Source organism: Perca flavescens, chromosome 12 (genome assembly GCF_004354835.1).
Source record: "Perca flavescens isolate YP-PL-M2 chromosome 12, PFLA_1.0, whole genome shotgun sequence".
Lineage (NCBI taxonomy): Eukaryota > Metazoa > Chordata > Actinopteri > Perciformes > Percidae > Perca > Perca flavescens.
This window is the reverse complement of record NC_041342.1, coordinates 2,497,516-2,522,125: the sequence shown is the minus strand read 5'-3', so window position 1 is coordinate 2,522,125 and position 24,610 is coordinate 2,497,516. Positions and strand designations below refer to the sequence as shown.

Below are 24,610 nucleotides of genomic sequence, written 5' to 3'. Positions count from 1 at the left end.
TGGACACACCTTCTCAGTCAATGCATTTTATTTTTATTTTCATGACTTTGTAGATTCTCACTGAAGGCATCAAAACTATGAATGAACACATATGGAATTATGTACTTAACAAAAATGTGTGAAATAACTGAAAACATGTCTTATATTTTAGATTCTTCAAAGTAGCCACCCTTTGCTTTTTTATTAATAAGGGAAAAACTTCCACTAATTAACCCTGACAAGGGACACCTGTGAAGGTAAAACCATTTCAGGTGACTACCTCATGAAGCTCATTGAGAGAACACCAAGGGTTTGCAGAGTTATCAAAAAAAGCAAAGGGTGGCTACTTTGAAGAATCTAAAATATAAGACATGTTTTCAGTTATTTCACACTTTTTTGTTAAGTACATAATTCCATATGTGTTCATTCATAGTTTTGATGCCTTCAGTGAGAATCTACAATGTAAATAGTCATGAAAATAAAGAAACACATTGAATGAGGTGTGTCCAAACTTTTGGCCTGTACTGTATATATATCACATTACATGTAGTCATTTGACTTATTATTTAGTGCAGCTTTAAACCCTGTTTCTTTCCCCACTTCAGTCCTGCATGTTGTGCACTAAACTGTCCCAAGGAGAATAAAACACTTTAAACAATTCATTCAGTTCATTGATCTTCACAGTGATGCCACATCTACAGCTGTTATCATGCCATCACATTTCAATTAGAATTAAACAATAAGGTCATTACTACCCATGTAAGGTGAAAATTGTCAGCTTTTGTTGTTCGCTTCGCGCTACTAGGGAGAGAAGTAGAAGGATTTTCTACGTAGCGGACTTGGTGGATCACATTTTACACACTTTTGCGTCACCATATGCACACAGATTTCCCCCCATAACGCTCACGGAATAAAAAGTGAGAACGGAACACCACTTTTGCGTTTTTCTCTTCATATCGTTTCCTTACTTCCCACTGAATGCAAAAGTAGTGTTAGTTGTCCAAGAAGAGGAAGGACTGTGGATGTTTGCAGCCTGCTTTGCCTGTGTAGACAAATATATTTTTTCTAACCTGATCATGAATCGATACTTAAACACATTAACAACGACCTCTTTAAAGGTGAAGCATGGACAGATGAAAAGACTCCTAATGATAGACAGACATTTTACAACATTTAAGAAAGTAAATAACGGTTGAGGGTTTGGATTGAGAGGACGGATGAATGAAAAGTATTGTCATGAGAAGCTGCAGAGAGACCAATTAGGACAGTATAGCCTTGATGTAAAAGTGTTTGCGCCCAAAGGAGAACCATTTAAAAGCCATAACCAAAAACATACACAGCTCTCTGAAACCAATAAGTTGTCCTTCAGCCTTTTATTCCCCAAAGAGCCCACCTATAGTACATCATTCACTTACAGTAGTAATCATCCACGCTGACTTTTCTCTCCACATTTCATTTGTTTCTCTAGTACCCGGGGCAAGGTCTGGCTGAAGCTGTTTATCACAGTGAAATGAAGGAGCTATACTATGTCCTGAGAGTTTTGATATTTGTGTTTCTTTGTTCACTATAAGTCAGCGCCTTAGCAGCAAGGCCTAAAACACTTCACGTATGTGGAGCTGCTTTTCATGCCTACTTAATAGAGACACTGTATATATTCAGTTTATCTGCTGAAATGCTCATATCAGGTGTGATGAATCAAAACTGAACAGTGAAATATGAACTCCCAAACATCAGCGATTAAACACAGTTCAGAGAAAGTTGCTGCACTAAAGCATCTGCATACAAGCAACATTAGGGTTACAAAAACACTGATATGTCACCAGTATTCCACCAGTATTATATCTCTGAAATCATGCATAAATGCATTATTTGCTTAATCCTTTGAATGGCTCTTCGTGGTGTCTAAAACAGAATATGCTAAGCTATAAGCTCAGCTCTCAGCACCTAATTCTGAATGGTCTTTGCGATATTTTTTGTCTTTGGGAGATACAGTATTTCTCCAAACTGAATCCCCCACCCCTATCTCGGCTCTTGGACAGCAAACAGTACACCAGTGTGTCTTTAAGCGTTCCAGCTAGGGCCGGGCGATATGGAAAAAATCTGATATCACAATATTATTGACCAAATACCTCAATGATGATATTGAGGCGATATTATATTGTAGTGTTGACTATTGGTGCTTTCATAAAATATTTTACCAATGAGATTTTAGATAAATAATCATCAGTAATGTGGATATAATGACTAAGTGGCTAAAGGCAAATAATAGAACAGCTAGAACAGTCTGGTAAGTTCAGAAAATGACATCACTTTACTGTAACGCAGCCTTTAAAACCAGGAAAAGACAACACTTATTAGTGTTTCCCCTATAATTACAGAAGCCTGGTGGGCCGCCATGCCAACGGGAACCCCCACCAGGCTGGAATTTTATTTTGTATGCGTTTTATTCAACGTCGCACCGCCGTGAGTCCATGAACAAGACAACTGTCCATGGTTAGTTCCCGTCTGTAGCTGCTAGAGTCAGTTGAACAGGTGAAAGTAATATAACGTTGTTGGTAATGTACACCTCCCGGTAGTCTCGCATTGCCTATGTCCACAGCACTGATGGATTCAGTGTTTTTATCTGAACTAGACCACATAATATGCGGTTAAAACAAATCAGTGATGCTGTTTTGCCCATGTTTTATGTGATGTAAATATGTAAAGAAACTTTATTTCAGTCAACCTAGGTGAAACACTGCTTATGCCATATTACGACATTACGATATCCAAAATCTAAGACGATATCTAGTCCCATATCACAATATCCAAATAATATGGATATATTGCCCAGCCTTAGTTCCAGCCAGAAGTGTAGCCAGCTAGCTGGTTTTGATAAACTCAGGCAACGCCTACGTTTACCGTCTACAATGACAACTGTCCCCTGAAAAATGTAGTTGATTCAAGTTAATTCTGTGATTTTACGTAAGAACAAAATCGTGGCTGTTGTCTGCTTACTGTAACATGCTGTCTGTTTGCCAGTGTCAGTGCTAGGCCTATTTAAGTTTGGCCGAAGATAGTGGTATGGAAGAAGAAACACACTCTATATAAGTTTAGAAAAATTTGAAGTAGGCTGGGTATTAACCCCAACTTTGTGTTTTTCTTGGTCAAAATTTCAGCATTCTTTTTCTACACGATTTTATAAAAAAAAAGTAACTTTCTTTCAAATTTTTTTGTCGCTTTTTCCGATGGTTTTCTTGAAACTTTTTTCCAGTTTTGTCACTTTTTTCCAGTTTTGTCACTTTTTTAAGTTTTTGTCACCTTTGGCGATGTTTTTTTGTCACTTTTCTGATTTTATTTTTGGTCACTGTTTTCAGCGTTTAAAAAAAAATGTGTTGATTTTTTTTCCTGTTATTGTAGCTTTTTCCAACATTTGTCACTTTTTTCAACGTTCTTTTGTCATAGTTCTGATATAGAAAGTTTTTGTAAACGGGTCAAATTTCACCCGAGGACAACAGGAGGGTTAAAAGAAAGAAACTGCATTATTTTATCAGATCATGTATATGTAGGAACAAGAAAAGTGTGTGGCTCTTGGCCCAATCATATATTGTTTAATATAAACAAACAGTTTTGAGAACAATCAAAATATCAGTCAGAAAAAGCCATTTTCCCAGTCATCTTCAAGTATGCTTTCATCTTTCTCTCTTAGCCTCGTCAGTCCTCCTTTAGCTTCCCTCAGAGCTGATTTTGAGCCATTGGAGTGTGTGCTATAATCATAGCCTAATGACAGATGATCTAAAGACCACTCAATGACTTTAATCCCACCCATAATACCACTAATCTCCCACTGTTGGTCTGTATACAGATTTGTATTTTTTCCTCTGAGTCACCACTCTAAACTCCCAAATAATGACATTTAAACTTTGTAGTGTCAGTTTACTTTCTGAGTACTGCCTGAAAGTCATATTTAAATAGCTGTTGTGAGTCAGTCAGGTGAAATCCATCCATATTCAGACAGCTTCCGCCCCGTTGTCCTGTGATTAAACTTCATGAGGGCTGACATGATGGACAGGTTATCATATTTTCTTCGCCTTGAACTTGGTGACCAGTCTTTTAAGCTTTAAGATCGGCATGGTTTGTTTATTTCCATGCTCAGTGTTGGAGGAACGGTATGATTATTCAGCTGCTACAGCCTGTGGAGGGATTTAATATGATTTACCAACCCAGTCTCTAGGCAGTTTGTGAAATGGTCACGTAATTTAATCTATTCGTGTACACAAATCTATAGATACAATTACGTGAACATTTCACAAACTGCCATGAGACTAGGTTGGAGTAACAGTAAAATGTACTCGTGTACAAAGACACGTTTATCTCATTTTTTTTCGTGATGGTCAGCACGTTTAAACTAATGTATTTCAATGGGAAGCATCTTTTGTGATGACAGCACGATTCTTTCTGCCAGTCGGGCTCTAGCAGAGAAGCTGGATACAGCTTTGATATTATTGGTATTTTAGCCCAAAAACCGCTGTTTTAATCAACATTTATTCACCAGATCTTATCATGGTTTATATGTATTTCTTTTATGTTATTATTTTGGTCTATTTTGGCCAGGGTAGCTGGATTGCTTTGTTGATTATTGATATTTTTAAAACAATATGCTACATCCATCAACATTTATTTAGATATTATCATGCTAAAATATTACAGAATTATGTAAGACAGAACTCTACGAAAAGATCCGAGAGGGGCGCATGCGAAGCCCGTATCCCACAATGCAATGCGGCCATTCATATCAGAGAATCGGACAGTGATCAGCGGGTCTTTAACGACAATATCGCTTCACTGTACATATTTAATCAGTGGTTTTGTCACCCGCAACAATGCGTAGCTCAATTTTGTTCCTGTAAGTTATGCACCGTAATAACGTTTAAAAAAATCTGCGGAATACTCCAGAAGTGACATAGTAATTCAATAAATGTTGATTAAAACAGCGTTTTTTGGGCTAAAAATACCAATAATAGCAAAGCTGTATCCAGCTTCTCTGCTAGAGCCCGACTGGCAGAATGAATAGTGCATCACAAAAGATGCTTCCCATTGAAATACATTAGTTTAATAAACGCGCTGACCATCACGAAAAAAACAAGATAAACCTGTACCCGTGTACACAAATCTATAGAATAAATTACGTGAACATTTCACGAACTGCCGTGAGACTGGGTTAGAGTTGCAGTAAAATTTCAAGATGCTAGATGCTGAATGGCAAACTCAGTGGTGGCATTACTCACCAATTGAAGGCTATTTGTTGCCTTAAGAAAGAGTTGGTTATTTAAACTAAGGTGGCTCCAGGGAAATATTTGGGCTGCTTGATTAAATCTCTGAGCTCATGAATTATTCCTCATATGTTCCACCATTAATCTGGTGAAGAAAATGCTGAGGATGGAGAGCGTGAACCACAGCTTATTTTAGGTGTAGGCTTGCCACATGGGGATTTATTGCTTTTCAGTGAACTGCGTGTTTGCACAGGGAAGAAGAAAGCCATCGTAATGTTGTGTAAGTATGGCGAGCCTCCCAGCAAAGCTCCCAGTCCTTTATGATTCATGAGAGGGCAGCATCAGCCAGAGCCAGGGTGGGGAACAAGGAAAGTGGCTGAGGATAAATCCCCTTTCATATTTCTTCTTTAGTGTCATTTATGGAAATGTGTGCAGGCAAAGTGGAGCCATGAATGGGATCTGATGAAGTCAAGGTTACAGAGCGGATGTGGAGCCACCAGTCATGGGTCTGGATTTATGAACCCCGGCAACAGGTAGTTCAACGAGGAGCTGACAGAGGACTGGAGTCCATCCGCTGCTGGACTGTATTTGTTCAAGGCCGTCCCCAGAAGGATTCTGTCTCCCCCAAAATAATGAAGCCATTCATCAACAGAGCTGTCGTCATCAAATATGACTTGCCGTCGCCTCAAAAAGCTTTCATTTGCCGAGGTCATGATACTCCGTCACTCTGGGACAGTAGACTTAAACAACAAATGGTTTTTAAACTTACAACTCTATTTGCACCAGCAGATATATTAGTTATGACTGTCGTAATTGGATATTTAACTGGGGACATAAAACGCACCAACTGTAACTGCATTAGTTGCCAAGGTCACCGTGCTCTTTCAGTCTATTACAGCAGGGATTAGCCTTTGGCTAGACAGATCATCCATTCAAAGGGAAGTCTGTGCTGCAGTGGGTGCAAACACAACATATTATTCCAAAGAATGATCAATGGGGAGCTAGAATGCGTTCAGCACAGTTCATATCAAACTGTCAGATAGCTTGCAAAGTTGCAAAAATTTGGTCTGAGGGTGGCGCTCGAGAAAAGCTTTGCCAGTTTAATGACTATCCTTAGAAATGTATCCTCTGATGATAGCAGATTTCACGAAAATATGACCATTAATTTCCTATTCCTATTCCTATTTGGTGTACAAAGTTAAACATCATACCTCAAGGAATGTCAAAAATAAAAAGGGGGAGTATGAACATATTTAGTAAATTGAGCTTTCTAATATTCTTGTGTGCTCTAGCCCTTTTCAAAACCCAAATTGCAAAGTTCTTCACACAAGGTAACTGATGAAAATCTATTTATAAAAGCATTAGATTTATGATAAAACAAAGTTTAGCAGTAACAAAAAAACTCGCACCGATTTAAAAGACGTCACTAATACCTTTTAAATCATAACAAGTGTCCATTTAGAGGGCTGCATCTGCAGGGTGGATGTGCTATTTGTTGTCTACATGTTCAAAAAGTGTGAGACATGAATCGTGATACCGCCTGAATATGGGTATAACAGCGTACGTTTTAAGACCTTCTCCCCTGACTGGAAGACAAAATGACGCTCAGTTGTACATGACAGTGACAGAAATAGCTGTGTCCAGCATGAAAAAAAGAGCTTGAGATACAGTAGAACTTCAAACCCTGGCTCTTTACTCCCCTCCACACACCTGACCAATCACTGCAAACTGGGTGTGAATCTCAGATTGCTCCGGAAAGCAATCTCCATCCCCGAATTCCGACGTTTCCTCTGGGTTTCTGAGGTCTAACTGTCAGACATACTGATTTAAATACCTTAAGGTGACTCCCAGACCCATCTGAAGTCAGAGCAAGAAGTGTTCAAGGCTATTACACTAGTGGTGACAGACTCATAGGTCTTGAATTTAAATATGGTTAACCTTGGATGGGAAGGCGACATGATGAAGAGTTTCTGGTTTTGATGAAATCTTGAGGCGACCGGACCAGACATTTGTAAATACCTCTGTCACTCATACACAGGCCGTTTGTGTGGGTTTAGCAGATAAAAGTGGCTTTCTTTTCCAGCATTTGTCCACCGTGCTACCCTCACAGTGTGGGTTGGACGTCACCACTGTCCCTGTAAGCCCTGCAATTGAAAGCTTTTCAGCCTCACTTTTTGCAAGACAACACCATGGAACTCTGGTGCTGCTCCATTGTTTGCATCATCACAATGCAATGTCCTCCAGTGTATCTGCATCACAGTTCACACAGTTCAGGCTCTTTACACACTGAGATAGATGCTGATAACAGTTTAACATTCTCTCTGTTGTGTATTTTTATAAACCCGGCGTCCACAGCTCTGCACACTGCTGATGAGAAGAAGCAGGGCCAGTCAGTTTGTATTAGAGAGGAGGACAGAGCTGAGTCAGTGGCCATTAAAGAAGGAAAGGTAAGGCTAAATTTCAACACAACAAGACAGATTTAATTCAGAGCTAAGCACGTTGAGGTGAAACAGAGGAAAAAGGGTGGGCTGAAGGAGGGAAATGAGGGTGAGGAGAATTGAAGGTGGATAAGGGAAGGAAAGAAGAGGAGGAGGATGATCAAAATAAAGAATGAGAGGTCAGAGTTTAGGGGTCAGAGTCTGCAGGCTGTCTGGTAGTAGTATTCCCTCTGTGTTTCTCACAACTGCAGTGGCATTTTCTACTGCCTTTTCCATTTTATCCCTCAATGAGTTTGCTGTGTGTGTGTGTGTGTGTGTGTGTGTGTGTGTGTGTGTGTGTGTGTGTGTGTGTGTGTGTGCCACCATCTGCTTTCTTGATGCACCGCCTCTCATCTTTAGGATGATTGGACCTCATAAGACGAAGCAGGAGGCAGAGGAGGAGGATGAGGATGACAGGGAGGATAGCAGGTATGAAGGGAAGGGAGGATCATAGAACAGGTAGACATGGAAGTGAGTGAGAGAGGAAGAAAACAAGCAAATGAATGTGGAAGAAGGCTGAAGATAAAAGGAAGGAAGAGTATGAGGAGGGGGGAATGAGGAAGAGTAGCTAATAGTTTTCACTATCTGTTTCCCCCGCTGTGACATTCTCAACAGCCTCTATAATTTACCCCTGCTGGCTTTTTAAGGGGGATTGAGTGTGTGTGGTCATGTTCAGGGCCAAGAGTGCTGCCTTTCTGCATGACTGCATTGGTACAAATATGAATGCCTTGCCCAAAAGAAGTGAACGTTCATGTAGCAGCTTCCTGCTGTTGGTTGGATCTGTTTGTGTTAGTGTCAGTATACTACCTTTAAATAATTATGATGGCATGAGCTTCAGTTTTAAGATATCTGGATTCAATCTGATCACATCTAATTGTGTGCTTAATTGCCGAGGATGTGTGACGCTGTACTGTACTAGCTGGTGAACCCAGTGAGAATAAAGCTGCTAAGGAGCGTTGCTAAATTCTCTCAGTGGTTGGATGGAGACCAGTTCAGAAAAAATGTTGCTCTGTGTCTGGATGTATGAATGGGAAACGGTTTTCTAACACGTTTGCCATAACAACCGGACTGGAAACTGCATGATAACCATCAATCACAGGATGGGAAATCTATATCTATATTCACAAAAGGAACAAAGTTAGTGGACCATGAGTTTCTCCTAACAATCCCACAGTCTCGCTTCTTATTGTGGAGTAAACTATCAGCCTATTATATAGAGAGTAGTGAATGGGTGAACGTGGGAGTCATTTCAGACACAGCTTTTTTTATTTAGGAGCTATGATGCAAACAGTAACCCAGATGGTATCTGAACTGGACTCTCAGAGCAGTCTGATGCTGCTCTTCAGGGAGCAGAAAGTAGCTGCAGGGACGTTTCAGGTCTTGACCGGTTATGTCACATGACAGCGTGCTAAATTCTAACCCGGAGAAACATACAAAGAAATTAAATTTTTTGTGGAGCGCATTATCAACTCAGGAGATAAAATACATCAAACTTCAGGAAAAAAAGATTAAATATAAGACAGGAAGAGGACAAATGTGTGCAATACTGTTCTGGAGTGATGCCATCTATAATCCTCAGCTCCATCACCACCATCATCTATCTGACAGGAAGTGGACCGTCTTTTTGGTGTGAAGTGGTTTATCAGTTTGCTATGTTATCTTTGGTTAAAGTTGTGTTCTTCCCTTTTTTTTTATTCTTGTGAGACTCTTCAGTCTGGTCAATTCAGGATTTTCAAATTGCAAAAGTATTACTATTCAATTCAATTCAATTCAATTTTATTTATAGTATCAAATCATAACAGAGTTATCTTGAGACACTTTACAGATAGAGTAGGTCTAGACCACACTCTATAATTTACAAAGCCCCAACAATTACAGTAATTCCCTCAAGAGCAAGCATTAGCAGTGGCTGTTGCGACAGTGGCGAGGAAAAACTCCCTTTTAGGAAGAAACCTCGGCAGACCCAGACTCTTGGTAGGCGGTGTCTGTCTGGACGGCCGGTTGGGGTGTGATGGCGATAATAGTCGCATTAAAGATAGTGGAACAGTGACTTTGAAGGTAGTCGTTGTAGTTCATGTCACAGCAGGATGTTGCTGGATGAAACGTGGCGCTGCAGAGCACGGGTGGGGTGTAGCAGACGCAGCAGGACGCGGCCGGGCGTTGAAGGGAATCGAGAAGAAGAAACATAAGGACTCCGGGGAGTAAACTCCCCAGAGCTAGGTTAGTAACAAGCAGTTCTGGGACAGGATGCATACAAAAGGAAACCAATGAAAACATTGATGAGAGGCTGTACTGGCCTGCCTCCCTCTAACACTATATTATTGATTATATGATCAATAAATCTGATGACTTGGGCGGGTTAGGCGGACGCTGCAACTCCTCACTTCTTAACTATAAGCTTTATCAAAGAGGAGAGTTTTCAGTTTATTCTTAAATGAGGTGATGGTGTCTTCCCCCCTAACCCAGACTGGGAGCTGGTTCCGCAGGAAAGGAGCCTGGTAGCTGAAGGCTCTGGCTCCCATTCTACTTTTGGAGACTCTAGGTACCACCAGTAACTCTGCATTCTGGGAGCGCAGTGCTCTAGTGGGACAATAAGGTACTAAGAGCTGTTCTAGATAGGATGGTGCTTGACCATTTAGGGCTTTGTAGGTCAGGAGAAGGACTTTAAAGTCAATCCTGAGTTTCACAGGAAGCCAATGCAGAGTAGCTAAAACAGGAGAAATATGATCTCTTTTCTTAGTTCTCGTCAGAACACGTGCTGCAGCAATCTGGATCAGCTGGAAAGTCTTAAGGGACTTATTTGAGCAACCTGACAGTAGGGAATTACAATAGTCCAGCCTGGAAGTAACGAATGCATGGACTAGTTTTTCAGCAGCGTTTTGAGACAGGACATTCCTAATTTTGGCAATGTTACGAAGATGAAAAAAGGCTGTTCTCGATGATTGTTTTAGATGGGCGTTAAAGGATATATCCTGATCAAAAATAACTCCTAGATTTCTGACAGGAGTGCTGGAGGCCAGGACAACACCATCCAGAGTAGCTATATCTTTAGATAATGAAGTTCGGAGGTGTTAAGGGCCCAGCACAATAACTTCAGTTTTTGTTACAGTTTGTTTACTATCCATGCAACTATAATGTCATTGGACTAAAGCTTCTCTTCCATCAGCTGTTTTAAGAACAATGCATTCAGAACGATTTGACCAACAACCTATGACAGGAGATGTTCACCACCATATCCTTATATTTCTGCCCTAATTGGGGTCTGTCAGGACTTTTACCCCAACTACCCCCCAATTACACTGTCCCGTGAAGTGTTAAAGTGCTGCCTCAACTTCTGGAAAGGAGAGAAACTCTTCTTTTAGTGCAGTAGCCTTTGTGTTTCAGGAGAAGCTGAGCTCTGGCTGTTTGACAGGCAGGAGAAGATGGAGAACGGCAAATTATCTGCAGAGAAGTTTTTTTAGAGAGTACTTATCTTCTAATGCCTCCTGAGGGAGGACGGCTGTAAAGTGGCACTAAGTAGATGCTGGGACTGCAGCTCCTGTTGTGGTTTAGTGAAGGTGTAAAAAAGCTCACACACACCCATGTACGCACACACACACACACACACACACACACACACACACACACACACACACACACAGACACACACACACGCACACAGGGAGAGACATCCAGTTTCTCTCCTTTGGAGCTGATATAAAGTGTTATATATGATATATATTTAAAAAATAAATAATCCAGAAACGCGTAACAAACCATAAACAGATTTCCCTAACATTAGTTATTTGTAGCTATTTATGAGGCCTCACTAAAATAATATGATAATGCAGTTTAAAAATGAACTTGTTTGTTTTATTGTCCAACAGACAACGTGGCATCATGACTTTGCGTAAACATACGCGCCACTTTCCTAAAGCCAAGTGGCGTGTTATCTGTACGCATTTTGAGCTATCCACGTGTATGTCTACGCTGTATACAGCGGATGTAAACATTATTTAGCATAACTGAATGAATCGCTTGCTTGACGGTAGTTTAGCGCTGAAATTGTATTCTTAATATCACACAATCTGGTTTGTTCTGCTATGCTGTCACACCACCAACGATCCACACCAGAGATGGCTCGGATGTGGAGAGAGATCCTCCTTTTCAGGCAGTCTTTGTGCAGTTGTTTGGTCCACACCAGAGCTCGAATAACAGCGTTCATACACGCCTAAACAACTTTGACCGAACAGGCGAATGCATCAGAATGCACACCGAACAGATCGGATGTGAGAGCACTCCTTGAAATGTACTGTCATGTGTTCAAGAGAATCCAAAAACACACTCACAAGAACAGCACCAGGAAAAGACCACACTGTTGTGATATGATCAATACCAGACAGTACTCTATCTAGTCTCATATAGATGCATTGCTCAACTTTCCACTCCCTTTGAAAAGACAAAAGGTAGAGTGTGCAGCTCCGACAGTCATTTGCATAAAAAGGTTTTGTAGTATATAAGCCCCTCTACTGGTGCAATGCAGAGTTTTCAATTTTATGAATCCCCAGTGTCCAATTCAGTGTTTCATTTTTTAAATAAATTTGATTAGCCGAGGTGCTTGGATGATGTGAATATCCTTGTGCTGTGTATTTTATTTGAATGACAGAAGAAAATTTAAAAAATGTCCCCCATGGAGACTTGTTGCTCCGCTGCTCTCTATTAAGAGACATTTACAGGCAAATATATTCAAATTATTTACTTAGTGCAGCCGGTGAATTACTAGATATTTTATTATACATCTCCTCCTGGAGTCATTAGTACGAGTGATGTAGCCTGCAGTGTTCCTGCTAAATCTGCATAACTCTGGCATTCTACTTCACAGTGAATGTTTGGAGCTGAACCCAGCTGGAAGTCCTGTTTCTCAACAGCTTGCTCCAACTCTCGTCTGTGTTGATGCGAGTTGAACCTGGCAGTTTTAAAGATGAAGAGATTTTAAATGCTGCTTTTGATGACTCCATTTGGTTGATGTGTGTCTCCCACACAGCCTCCTACATGGCTGCTCAGCGTGATGAGCCTCACTGAGGAGGAGGAGGATTGTTTCATCCTTTCAAAGGCACGCGCTAGATTGATGCAGAGTGGTGTATGTATGCATTAGGAAGCTGTTTGTGTGAATGTGTGTGGGCTTTATTCTTGCACGTACAGATTGTGCTGTACAAAATGAGGTTATTATCTGGTATTGTCTAGCTGGATGAGGGTTAAAGGCCAGAAAGGCATCAACGTTATCAGGGACGAGCGCAGACATTTCTAATAGTTAATAAATAATAAACATACCGTCTTTTGGATCTAAAAGCTAACAGTCGCCTCGTTATGCTGATCTTTTTGGTGTCTTCGTAACCCTTACAGAAGGTTTTATATCCAGCCTAGAAGTCCAGAGTTTTTTGGGGTCTTTGTGCAATTAATCCTTACTGTTACATCCAAGATTGATACACTGTATGTAAGACATGTAAATAGTTTGTCCTTTATATGAGTTATGAGTTATGAGTTATGAGTTTTTTTTTGCCGTGGATGACTCCAAATATATAGAACTGTTTTGAACAAATGCTTGTGTGGCATTGCTGTGTGTGTGATATCAATAAATATGACATTATTATTTTGTGTATTGGCATGAGTGAATGTCAGGACAAAAGCGTCTGGACTTTTTAGAAAAAAATGTCGATATTTTGTCAACTGTATAAGTTACAATGTTTATTTTTTCACCATTTGACTCCTAATACATATGAAAACTAATTATGACAGGAAATTGGCTTAGCTTCTATTGCTCTGTGTGTGTGATATCAATACATATCTGTGAGATTCATGTTCCATTTTATATATTTATTTAGTTGCCTTTATGGTCCTACAACCTTTTTTAACATTCAAGTGATCTCACTGCAGCACAAAACTATTCTAATAGCCTGAAAAGAAATGATGTTCATACATTGACCGTGGACAAGGGTTGATGTTTTACGAGTTTTTATAGAAAATAAAACCAGACGGACCAGAGGTTGTCATGAATCCTTTAGGGCTCTCAGCGTTAACACTCATTTCAATTCTTTCAGTGCTATTGGAATAAATAACACTCGACAAAAATCTTCACACTAAACTGAAAAAGACTGTTACTGCAATTTTGTTAATATTACAGGAAAAAAACACTGTTATTATTAGATGAGGAGCCTACGATCCAAATGATGAAGTAACTGCTTACAGTAATGCAGGACACTTTTTTCATGTTCTTTTCAATTTAGAGATTTTGGTCTATTTTGCTTTCATGTCTTCTTTTACTCTAATGGAAATCAAACTTCCAAATTACACATTTTGATGGTATTTGTTTTAGGCTGCATCTGTAGATTTCTTCAAAATTCATCTCCATATTTAAACCTAACATTTCAGGGGAAAAGACTCATAACTCATTAACTGGGCCTTGTCAAATGAATGCATATTAGCACATTTTAATTAGTTAACGCCCTATACAATATGCATATCAATGTGGCGATTGGGATGACGTTACTAGACACCGATTTACTGTAGCTCTTCACCTGGAGTGTCTCCATTGAGTACAGTACATTAGCCTGTATGGCCACAATGCCTTGGCTGAACCTTAGCTAACGTATCACACAAGCTAGTAGCTCATGTGAGCAAGACAGAAGTGAACTATTTGCTTTGTCTTTCGGGTAATTAGCTGTAATCTCGAGGCACTGGCTGCTTAGTCTTTTGTTCATCACCACTCACCGCCACACAAGCCAAGAAAAACTTTCTGGGGGTAGGAGCTGGATCAGACTGCTGCCTCTCTGGCTGCCTGCCCTCCTGCCTCTGTGTGTGTCTGTGTGTGTGTGGCGTGCATTGCTGCCGAGAAGACAATCGCGGACATATATATATATATATATATATGGCAGGTGCTCAAGCCCCTTTTGATGTCTATGTGTGCACGTGCCTGAACATTATGCAGGAGTTTGTGTCAGCAGCTTAATGCAGAATTGGAGATAAGGAACACATATTCCTGTTGTTGTTAGCAGTGAGAAGGGGAAAGTGCTGTGAGTCTCAGTTTCACAGCCAAAGGTGTCTGTTGAGAGAACGAGCGGCAGGATACTAGTTCCTCAAAGCATTGTGGGACGTTGGGAGTGGACCACGTTGGACATACGTGTTTTTACTTTAACATCCTTTTGGATTTTTGTGTCTGTATCTGATAAAACATGAATAAATTCAAGCAACTATAAAATAGAAAACACAAAATACTAACTTCTTATCTTATATTTCCAGGTTGAGAATAATGCATGATATTTACCCTGACACTTTTTGTGATCCTCTCTGCTTTCTATTCACTGAAATCTGACAGTTTTCATGTTATATGGAAAATTATGGCGTCAGGATTATGTCTGTCTTGCGAGTGCGATAAAACATGCTCACAAGCAAATATCATACAATTTCACACGCGCAGATATATGACAGATATGACTCTTCGCGCACCAATCCAACAATCGGGAGTTGTACAGGCAGCTGCGAGCGCCACCACGCGCCACAGAGTGTCTACTTTGCGAGCGCTGGAGGATATGCATGCTCTCGCAGGTCAACTCCGCTCACCAAGATGATTTTAGCTTGCCCGAATGAAACTGACTTTTGACATTTTGGGGGCTGAAACCAAGGAGGCACTGGTCCTCCTATGATTGGTCACTTTCAAGGCAATTCCACCCAAACAGAGCTCGTTGGTTTGCCTTGATTGACAGTTATCGTTACAGGAAGCTCGGAGTTGGTGTAACGTTACCAGCCTAAGTCTTTATTAATGATGTAGCGCAATATGGCAGCGTAAATAAAGTGAAATGTATAAGTGTCTCTGTGCGATGCTTTTGAAATGTCCGTAAATCCTTAAATCAATTTTCTATGAGAGTGAGAAAACAAAGAATATCTCACTATGTTCTGTTTTTAAAGCTTTCTTTGCTTGCGTATATCCAGGGAGAAGACGACTTGAACTTGAACCCCTTCAGGTCAAACTGGAGGTAGAGGTTGTGTGGATTAGCAAGATGAACATTGGCGTTTTGTGCTCGAGGATGATTGTTAGTGCTGTGGAGCACAAACAGCCACCGCTGGAGCCTCATTATCCCGCTGACTGCTACATGCTCTGAACAGTGTTGGGAACGTTACTTTAAAAAAGTAATTAGTTATAGTTACTCACTACTTTTTAGTTAGTAACTGAATTACTCTATAATAAAAGTAACTCGTTACCAGGGAAAGTAACTATTGGGGTTACTATTAAAAGAAAAGTTTCTATATGTCAAAGAATTTTGATTTTTTTTTTAGCAGTTTTCACAAATCAGTTGAAATGAGTAGAACAGACAAGTGTTTGTACATAACTTCGACAGACAGCAAGAGGTTTATCCTGCACTTCAAGTATTATCTTTGTAAGAAAAGTAAACAGTTACACCATATAAAGTGCATTTAACTCTAGCAAATTAAATCAAACTCTCTCAACCAGAGACAACTGGTCAAGTAAACAACCTGTACCCTTTGCTAGTGGATGGCGAGCTATCATCTGTGGTGGAGGTATTGCTGGTTTTGGCCACTAGCTTTGCAGATGCGTGTCGTTGTTAGCCTTGTGAGACCGTCCTGATCTGGCGAGTCCAGTTTTCCCCTCCCAGATCAGTCTGGCATCTTGAGGCAGAGAAAATTTGGAGCCGTTAGCCAAACGACCGGGCCAATCAGCGTTGGTTTTGAGATAGGTTAGGTGGTGATAGACCAATGGTTTATCCAATCAGCTAACCAGTATTATCAGCCAGCAGTAGCCCTAATTCTGTTAGCCGCTCGCTAATGCTTTTTTTCTCTTGGATCCTTCTTTTGGAATATGGTCCGGGAACCTGAAATGATGTCTTTTATTCCTAAATTCTCGTTACACAAACGGCAAATATCCTTTACCGACATGTTGCTTGCATGCTGAGCGTATGAGCTATGCTTTGCCTGCAGCAGCAGGGGTGGGCTTGTGGTTGTATTTTCATACGCTTCGTGGATCTGATTGGTTGATTTGGCCCGTCTATCACCAACATAGGTGATAGACAGATGGTTCATCCAATCAAATAACCAGTATTCCGCCCCTTCCCAAAAGTTCTCCAACGGAAAGTTCCCAGATGGATATGCCGAGCAAATGCGAAGCAATCCATCTGGCGGAGTCAGGTTATGTCGTTGTGAGATGCTTCATTAAATTAGAGTTGCTTACAACGGATGTCGACAAAGTCCTCGCTCCTGGACGTAATGTACACATTACATGCACGTTCTTGCCTTTGACCACAATGAATTTGAAGTGTAAAACTTTGAAAATGCCAACTTTTCATCGGATTGCTCCTGACTCGCCATCTCTGCTGCTTCATTGAATCTCTGTTTAGCTGTTGTGTGTGTGTGTGTGTGTGGCGCGTGTGCTGGCATGTGTGTAAAAACACTGGCTCTGATTGGCTACCATGAAACATGACTCTGCCTTAGCCAATCATAATCTCTTACCTCGTTATTAACCCACCTCCTCACTAGGAGGTGGGTTGCGTTCGGATTACACAGCTTATTCAATCAATGCATAGTAACGCACCGCATTTAACGTCCAGTAACGTTAACGGCGTTGTAATGACGGGAAAAGTAATTTGATTACCCCGTTACTGAAAAAATAACGTTGTTACCTTTTTAAACGGCGTTATTCCAAACACTGGCTCTGAATGGCTGAACAAGTGGGCGGGGCTCACACTGAGAGCACTGAAGTCTGGGTGTGCGGGGCTTATAGAGCTCTGAAGGGTAGCACCTAGTGTTCACTGCTGTTTGCTGGGCTGATGGATGGAGCTCATCGGTATTCAGGGTCTCCGGCTCCATCCTGGACTCTGTGGCCAGACGCTTTGTTATTCAGCGAAACAGTAAAGAAAGGGAGAACGCAGGCGAACGAGCTGTGCTCTCCCTCACTGTGTAATAGTAATAGTCTGTCATGTCAACGAGTATGTTTACATGCACACCAATATTCCACTATTATTCTAAATATGACAATCTGAATTTGATACTGGTCATGTAAATAGCATATCCTGTTTGGAATTTACAAATAAGGCCTTTTTCCGAATATAGCATTTTCCGATTAAGACAAGTGGGATATGCTGGTATTATTCAGGTTTTAGAGGCTTTCTTTGGACATGTATACAGCAAATTCGGAATCTGCGTCTCAATCTGGGTTTTTACTGCAGTTTGCAAAGGTTTGCGGCCAGTTTGCGGCTTGTTTACGGCTTACAGAACCACAAACCAAACAGCCAACAGTGTAAGTAAGTCCGTTGGTAGAGATGCACATGCTCCAGATACTTTTAAACATCATTAAAAACTTGGATATCAACAGGTTTTTGGATATGCGTACACATCGATAAGCCGACCATTTTCAAGAAGCTGTTTGAAGGAATGAAAGAGGGATGCTGTGTTTGCTGGGTCAAACAAGTCCACCACCGCTGGTAAACTTTAAAAAAAATCCTGTTTTGCACAGCTGCATGTAAACGGGAATATTAGTGGACCATTCATTTTCATTAGCCATGTAAACAGCTTAGCTGGAATATTGTCATTTTCGGAATGAGGGCAAAAACCGGAATATTATGTGCATGTAAACGTAGTCAATGTCGATTGAAGGCCTCAAACCTCCAGAGACTTTTAAAAAATAGTTTGAGGCTGGTCAAAGTGCTGTCAAACTCACCATTTGTCATATCAGTAAAATGATTACATTCCCAAAGTATGAATAGATGAATTGGCCAGAGGGTGAGTGATGAGTGTCTGGGATAATATTTGATTTAAATAAAAAGATATTTCCCATCAGTCAAATGTCATGTCTTAATGGTTTCCTGCCCTTTGTGATCGAGTTTTGTGTGAATTCTTTATTGTGACATTTGAGGCTGAATCTCTTTCTGTTGGCCAGTATCACATCAGATAACGTTGTTATTCTACAATTCAGTAGAGATTGGACAGCAGAGTCCCTCTATATTCCTTCATTCATTGAAATTCTTCTCAGAATGACATATTCCTTCCATAAATGTTGCTCCCTGGACTTGCGTGGAAGGGCTTTTATCTTGAAGTAAAACGAATTGGGTAACACTTTACTTGAAGGTATCTACATAAGAGTGACATGACACTGTCATGAACACATGACACTGTCATGACACAGTCATGACACATGAACCCTAACCCTAATCTTAACCATTAGTTGTCATCACAAAAACCAAATGACACGTACTAAAAGTGTTATGTCATAAACGTTTATGACTTGTTTATAATGTTTATGACACGTTCATGACTCTCTTATGTAGATACCTTCAAGTAAAGTGTAACCACGTATTGTCTAATATTGTCCGTTGTTGAGGAATTGTGGTTTCTTCTGCTGTTGACCTGGGTGCCTAAAATATAAATGTCAAAGGAAAACTTTCGCTTGATTAGGCACTGAGGCTGACAGAAAGAGAAAGGAGGTGCGTTTGTTTTGGAGTTTGTGAGGAGGATGAAGCTGCAGTGGTTTAACAACACAGCCAGGGTCAGTGTGGAGGTTCAGCGGCTGCAGAGTCCAGCAGGTATTCAACATTTAGCTCCATTTTCCTCTGAGCCGCCTGTGAAATGCCAAAGCTCAGCCGAGGAAAGGGCGCTGCGGTGTTTTTAAACGGCTCGGCTCTCTCTACCTCAGCGAGGCTGTGCCCTCACCATACATTATCTCCTCAGGGATTACAGCACTCTCCCTCTCATTTCACCTCTTAAGACTACTGTAATTCACCTGCTCCTCACGCTGAGCCCCCACCCCCCACAGTCTGTCAGGTCAGAGCCTGCAGGGATGAAGAGCATCAGGAAGAGCTTCAGAGGAACAGAGAACTGCAGAAGTGGTCAGACCAAATAAAAAAAAAAAGATAAATATAATTTGATTGTGGGTTCTAGCTCGGAGGATGTTTCCCCAATTGACCGGAGTTGAGAATGCCAACACAAAGAAATCGGAAGGTGAGGGACATCTGGCTGAAGCCGTGTGCCTTTGTGTATTACATTATCTTTTAATAGGACAGTAGGTAAATTGAAAAGCATGTTGCAGTTGAAAGCTGCGCTGTGGTTATTTAGCACAGATCATTTTCACCTCTCAGCATCAGTGACTTCCCGTCCTGTTTTTAACAATTCTCTCAGGCTAAGAGACGGGGAGTAACAATCTACAGTCTGATAATGGGATGTCCTCAGCCTGTTTCTACTGTTGATCTGAACCACTCAGCTGTGGTTTTCACTCTGGAGATGATCTTTCCATCTACTTTTATGAATTTGACCCATACAAATGTTTATCCTCATGCTAAGAGAGGAGATGTCCCTGTGTCATCCTGCTGCTGTGAACTACTGAGAGACTGCAGCGTAATATCGCTGCAGTCTCTGAACCTGTAAGTGTTCTGTAACTCATAAGTGTTCTGGTAGCATCTTAGTTTTGTCTCTTTCTGTCTGGAAAGATGAATGGATGCTGCTGTGAAATGTCTGCGAGCGTAGAAATACTGTGGTTAAAGTTAGCTTGTTAGAAGGTCCATCTTTAATTACAAATCCTTGTAGCAAGTACAAAACACTTAAAACAAATGGACTTGTTGGGAAGCTAACAACGGCGCTAATTACGGTGACTGTAATTTGACTAGTAATGAATGCTTTAGTTTCTCTATTACTGCCATGTATCACGTTACAACACAGTTAGACCGTATGCTGTTTAATGGGATGCCATTTGACGCCGTGAGTCAAACATTTTTTGGGTTATTTACTTAGGCTTCATTAGGATGTTAAGATAATTTTTCACTGGGTTTCATTTTTTTTACAGCAAGCTTGTGTACAGTTTTCTCTACCAACAGACTGAAACAGCCAAACTTAAGCTTTTTTGGAAACCACTCCCTATCACGGAAACAGTGCACTATATAGTGTGCTCCCCATTTTGTAGTGGTTTCTAAACAGTGGAAATGTAATATGCAACATATATACACCCTATTATTATTCTCCTGGGTGCTCGGTTTGTTTCAGGGACGTATTAGAAGTATTTTTGTTTGACGGTGGGCGTGCCCGCCTCCGTCACACAAATACTGGAGCATCTACTGACGCAACGATGTTCTCAGTGAGTGTCCGAAATCTGGTTTGGTCATTCCCTAAATTGTTCACTATTTAATAAACACTATATAGGGAATAGTGAGTGAGATAATGAGGGAATGGTTTCCAACACAGCTTTAGTACAAGGCTTTCCCAAAACACTCTACGTGATGCTCTTTACCTGAATATTCCTTTTCACAGTATCATGTATTTTGTTATTCCGAGTTTGCTTCTATCAAGAACTTAGCAGTACACAATGTAAGATGATGAAACTATGTCATGAAAAATACACAAGATCTACAGTTAACATACAACCAGTAGCAGTTTTTGGCACGGGTGAAGCGTGCAGCTTGATCCATGACAGATCGGCATGGACAGTAAAAGAATGGACACAGCGATGCCATACTTTGACAGAGACCAGTGAAGTCACTTTTTTGGTGCTGGCTGAGCGTTACTGAACAGCCTCCAACTGAGCTTGAAGATGTGACGTGAGCAACCTGTCTGAAAGTGTGAAGTCTTCTGGTAGCTGTGCCAAGAGAAATCTCAGTCATTCCCAATCTTACAGAGACAGAGAGCGTAGGTATATGTAAGGAGATAACATGGGCACAGGCTAATTATTGATCACTAACATGCTATTTAACATTAGTAATTAAACTTAAACAGCTAATGTAAGTCCAAACTGCCTGCAAGCTTCTCCTGTACTATACGGTTATTTCTCTACTGTGCGACAGTAAGTTGCATGGTTATGACACAATCGTTTTTACAAAAACTTCTGCTACAGAACCATAACGTGAGGTACAAGGTAATGGAGCCTTTTACACATTGCACCAAAATGAATGGGAGTCAATGGGATTCCAACAGCAGGTGATAGCTTGTTAGCCTACAATCTCCCCATAAGAGGTACGCTTTCCGGATGCTCGCTTACACATGCACGAGGCAGGGCGGCACAAGCACTTAAAAACAAAAAAGTCCTCTGCGCTGAGAAACAGTTTTCTATTATCTATCATTTCACTGTGTGGGGAATTGGCAAATTGGCGCCTCCTTGCTGAGAAGGTGCCGTGCACGGAAGCTGTTTGAGAAGGGGAGGGGGGGCTGAAACAGACTTTGTGTTGATAACTAAAAGTAGGCTAGATAGTAGAAGTTCACGAAAGCAATCCAACATAAGAATTCACAAGGAGGAGCGACGTGCGCGGGCGCATGCACAGGATGCGTGTGTGTGCGTGCGTACGTGCGTGCGTATTGAAATACACCCAAAACATGCTTTTAGGGATATTGTAGTCTTTAAAAAACTACTAATCGATTAGTCAAAAGGTTGAGGCTGGTGATAGTCTATATTTTTTAATCAATAAATCCCATTAAAGACCCAAACCGCAGCCTGAGAAATCTTCTTCGTCCAAAAACACATCAATGAGCAACATCTTGTTAAAAACACATCAGTGAGCAGCATGTTGATAGGAAGTGAGTAGCTAGTAGTACACAGGTCATGCTGTACACACTACAGGTAGCTACAGTGCATGTAAATACGTAAGTCAAGGTGCATTCATTTACTACAAATTGTTTTAAGACGGACTTGAAAAATTTTAAAATCAATTCTTTAACCCCCAGGTGTTAAAGATTGATGTTTTCAGTAGAAATAAATGGGCTTAGGAATGTTGGAAAGTATTAAGAGACAGCTTTGGTCTTTTCATGTAATTTGTTGTCGACAAATGACAACAAATGTTATAATAAAATATAGAAGGGTCTCTCTGCCAGGGTGTAATTCAATGTAGAACAGCCACTGCATACAACATACAACTGCATATGTAAAAAAAAGCTGATTGAAGTCTGATAAACTGTTAGACTAGAAAGAAACTATAAAGAAGTGAGCTTATTAAATCTCTATAGCCCGATCCTGATCTCAGCTTGAAGTCAGCAGCTGGAAGTCAGCAGCTGGAAGTGGCACTACTAGCGTAACACAGCCGAATCTCTGAACCAATATCAAGTTGAATTGTGGGTAGTGTAGGAAGAAGAATGTGTGGAATAAAAAAAAGACTGAAAATATTATAGATGTGCAATGCTAAATGTGTGGAGTAACAAGTATATAAGAAAAGCTTGTGTTAACAGCAACAATGGAGGTACCAGTAACAAAGAGGTCAAAGGTTAAAGTCACTGCACATTGAGAACAAATGTAACAAATTGTCCTGACCCTAACAATAGGCATACATACAGACAGACAGCAAAAATTCTTCACTCCTTCCAGAATTTATTTCTAAACAGCATATCAAATTCTAAGTGTGCTTTTTTTCTGCTTTGTGATTGGTTGACAGAGGTGTGTGACAGCGCGCTGGTGTCCAACCTGCCGGCATCGTCCTTCAGGAGCTCGTCCCAGCTGTCCAGCAGTCACGCGCCGGGCTTCGCCAAACTCAACAGGAGAGACGGTGAGGAAGAGTTTCTGCAGCTGAGTATACACAAATATCTGATTGGGCTGGAGTCATATTATTATTATTCATATTGTTATTGTTGCCAGAGTATTAGGGAATAATGTTTATACTGCCTTTGTTGTTTTTATGAGAGGGGATGTGAGCTTCTCCTTTACTCCAGTGAAATGGGAGATTTACCTGAGTCAAACAGAGGCAATAGAGAGGAAGTTGTGCTCAGTGCAGAAGAGACTTTGTTTAAACTCAGGAGACAAAACCCAACAAACAGGAATATTTTCACTGGATTCACAGAGACAGAGGTTTAAAATGATGCCTGAAAGACTAAAAGAACAAGCAATAGCTGCTTCGTCCCATCTTTATTCTCTATAGATGCTGTTTTTGTTGAAGGTTTATGCCAGAAGGATACATGTGAATGTTTTTTTTCGCCCAACATAAAACTCAGCAGGGAGTCCTGTGCTGGATGCGGATGTGAGGCTTTGATAAAATGAAGATGGAGCTTTCTGCAGGGAATGGGCTTCACGTTAAAGCCCAGAATCAGCTGGGAGGGCGAGATGGGTTTAATCTGGATCTGAATGATTTTCACCACCTGGGAAACTAAAGGAAGCGGCGCCTGCAGAACACCGCTCAGGCCTCAGTTTGTTTGATGGTCGAGGCTCCGTCGCAAAATGCTGCCACGCTGCTCTTCGTTCGCTGACCTGACTTAGATTTTTGGTAACGGTGGATTGAGAAAGCTCTCCACTTTGGTACTGGCACGCATCTGTAGCACCTTTAACAGTATTCAATAGCTTAGCTTTGACTTCAAACTGCAACTGAAGATTTGATTCACCTCCAGAACTGCCAAAATATTACAAGTAGGAGGACGTGAAGGTTGCACTGATATTTTAGCTAATGTAGTAAAGACTTTAAAAACTTTCACCGTTTGCCCTTTGCTAACACCTACTGGTCTGAAGCCGGTCGACTGAAATGCTGCCGACATTTCTTGGTCCCTTTATTAAAGGTGCAGTAGGTAAGACTTATAAAACAAGACATATTTGCTGAAACTACATGAAGCAGGTCATTTTAAAAAAATCCAGCTCCTCTGGCTCCACCTACAGCCTGTAGTGTGATTTGCAAAAATCCACCGCTCCCTGTTCAGATGCACCAATCAGGGCCGGGGGGGTGTCTAACTGCGTGTCAATCACTGCTCATGCACACACATGCGCAGGATTTTCCCCTTTCTGGTCTACATATCCCTGCCTCTGCTTAATTATTTTTATCCCTGGTGGGAACTAAATGTATCCCCCCCTCAAAGTGGTCATCTATATCACCAATAGCCTAGGCCATATATTAATTGTATACCTAAAATAGAAGTAGCCTATTTTAAGTAAAGCGCTGTAACATGAACAGTTAAGTGCGATAGAACGAT

General features: G+C 40.9%; 1 pseudogene; it reads left to right on the top strand.

Moving 5' to 3' along the window:
- The window catches only part of LOC114564962 (contactin-associated protein-like 4), a 177,860-nt pseudogene that overhangs the window by 14,813 nt on the left and 138,437 nt on the right, over positions 1–24,610 (top strand).